Source organism: Rhagoletis pomonella, unplaced genomic scaffold (genome assembly GCF_013731165.1).
Source record: "Rhagoletis pomonella isolate Grant_MI unplaced genomic scaffold, Rhpom_1.0 Rhpom_scaffold_00002, whole genome shotgun sequence".
Taxonomy (NCBI): domain Eukaryota; kingdom Metazoa; phylum Arthropoda; class Insecta; order Diptera; family Tephritidae; genus Rhagoletis; species Rhagoletis pomonella.
This window is the reverse complement of record NW_023458556.1, coordinates 60607421-60610009: the sequence shown is the minus strand read 5'-3', so window position 1 is coordinate 60610009 and position 2589 is coordinate 60607421. Positions and strand designations below refer to the sequence as shown.

General features: G+C 34.4%; 1 non-coding gene across 1 annotated transcript; it reads left to right on the top strand.

Moving 5' to 3' along the window:
• Positions 1–1992: 1992 nt before the first annotated feature.
• On the top strand, positions 1993–2074 carry Trnas-cga. The gene has a single exon. It is a non-coding gene; the product is annotated as a tRNA-Ser (tRNA).
• The last annotated feature ends 515 nt before the right edge of the window (positions 2075–2589 follow it).

Below are 2589 nucleotides of genomic sequence, written 5' to 3'. Positions count from 1 at the left end.
TTTCCAAATTAAAAAATTCAATTTAATTTATTGTAAAAATATGTGTTATTGATTCTACAGCCAAAACCATATAAATCAAAGTTACAAACTTAGCGCGTTTGCGAATCGGTAACAAAGTTCGCGGTGAGTAAATTTTTGATAAGTATGAGGTGAATAAAATTTCACAAGCTCATGAGGCTAGTGTAATTTTTGACAAATGCATTGAAAATTTTTACAATCGCAAAGATTTTAGAATGTGTATAAATTTTCTGCTTCAAATTTAAGCAAAATAGTGGTATTCACCAAAGTGAGCAAGTGGCCTGGCAGGCTAGTAAAAGTGCAGATTAGCTCAAGCAACGACTGCTGTCAACATTGAAAATTTCTTGGGCCATAGGTACGGTGACCATCCGTCCTGTATTATACGGGACAGTCCTCTATTTTACCGCATTGACCTGGTAATTTACTTATTTCATACGGGACGCCAAAAGTTCTGTATTTCTTTTAATGTCCCGTATTTGTCGCGTATTCGGTATTTTGGTGATTGGATATGAATCAAAAATAAACGTTAATGATTATTGTTCAAGTTTCTAAAAGAAATTGCTCTAGTATTAGCTTTCAAAGGTTTTTTCAACGCATTTCACGTTGAATATTCTGTATGGAGCAAATCATATTGAACAGGTAGCAGAAGTAGAGCAGATGATCTTACTTTTGTCGAGAATCTCTTCTTTAAATAGTCATTTTTCTTTACATTTTACTCTAAAATTTTAAACTTTGTTTACGTATATGGATTCCAAAACCTACAATAAAATACACATAGCTTGCTGTTTTTTCTCGAATACTATTACCTGTCCGTGCCGCGGTGTGAAAGTAATTTTAAATTTTGTAAAGAGGGCAGACATTCATTGGGCGAAATTACACCAAAAAAATGATTGCTGTTTGTATCAAAGGTTTTTCAGCATCTAAATAAGAAGGCTGTTGTAAAAATGAAGAAGTTCTCAAAGATGGAAGGGAAGTGAAACCTTTCCAAGTTACGCTCTGCAATTCAGCTCGTTCACTGTGTTGTGCTTGGCCGAAATCCGAGTCAGAAAATAATCCGTTGAATACCACTCGTGCTTCAAACGTAATCGAATATTTTCATTATATTTCCCTGTCTTGGAATGTTTGTAACAGATTTTGCGGGGTAAAAGTCCCGAGCTCAAAGTTATGGAAAATATTCTACAAATGTGTGATGCTACAACTGAATATTTATGTGCTGCTTTCACAAAAGATCGAAAAATATATGTAAAATAAAGATACTGTTTCAGGGCTAATAAATCTAGGATCATTGAAAAAGAGTTTAAAATCCTATAGCTTTTATGGAAAAATTTGGCAAATAAATTTTGTGTACCGTATTCGGCTGCCATAAATATGGCCACCGTAGCCATAGGACTGCATATTCAAAATTTGTCTACAAATTTAGATTAAAAAGTTCGATATTTCGAGGAAAATTTGTTTTTACACAAAAAAAAATAACGAACATTTTTAACCTGGAAAAATGTAAAAAAAAAATTGTTTGGTTATATCTGTGCTGTGTTGGTACATATCTGTGTTCGTACGGAACAGTATCTTACGTCGAAAGGCCGCCTTTAGTATAATGCGGCATTCGCAGCATACGACTGCAAATGACTCACAGGCGCCGAGCCGTTGAAGAACTTTTGGCAAATAAACGTGCAGAAGTTGTTCCGATACTTGGAAATCAGTATTCTTATTAGATCTCGTCAAAAAATTTCTTGTCGTTTAAAAAATAAGGCGAATGCCGCATTATACTAAAGCCAGCTTCCTGACATAAGCTACTTTTCCATACGAACACAGCTATGTACGCACTTACATACAAATGTTTTATTTTTCTGCTGTACCATAGCAAAAGAAGCAACCACAAAATACTTGCCGATAATGCAGTGCGAAATTCGCTCACATTCTGTGTTTTCAAACTAACTGTATTTGTATTAGTCATTGGACAACAAAACGCTGTAAGCAGTCGTGGCCGAGTGGTTAAGGCGTTTGACTCGAAATCAGATTCCCTCTGGGAGCGTAGGTTCGAATCCTACCGGCTGCGGTAACCGTTTTTTTTTAATTAACAAATTTTTTTTCTTGTTCTTGTATTTAAAATAAATTAATGTTTCTCAGTAAATCAGTCTATACATATATATTACAGCCTTTTCAAGCATTCGTACATACATACATACATGCATAGCAACATATTTATTACCTATTTCTAGAATTCTTTCATCACATACTTTCATTGCATCATCGCGCTAATGACGCTTTTAGTAATCTTTACATTAGCTACTTATATATATGTAGATGCATATGAGCCCTTTACTTTTAAAGTGGCATAAGTGATCTCATGCCGTGTGACTTCAGTGATTATATTCCAGTATCCAGCCAAAGGTTACAAGTAGGGAATCCAATCCCGCATAAAAATCTCAATCCCGCGGATCCACGGGATTTTCGGGACTGAAAAAATCACCTCTAAATTGTTATATTCAAATTGATATGTAAAAAAGACGATTTGATTTAGAAAATCTACGTATTTACTTTTAATTAGGTTTACTTTTTTGATAATATTTC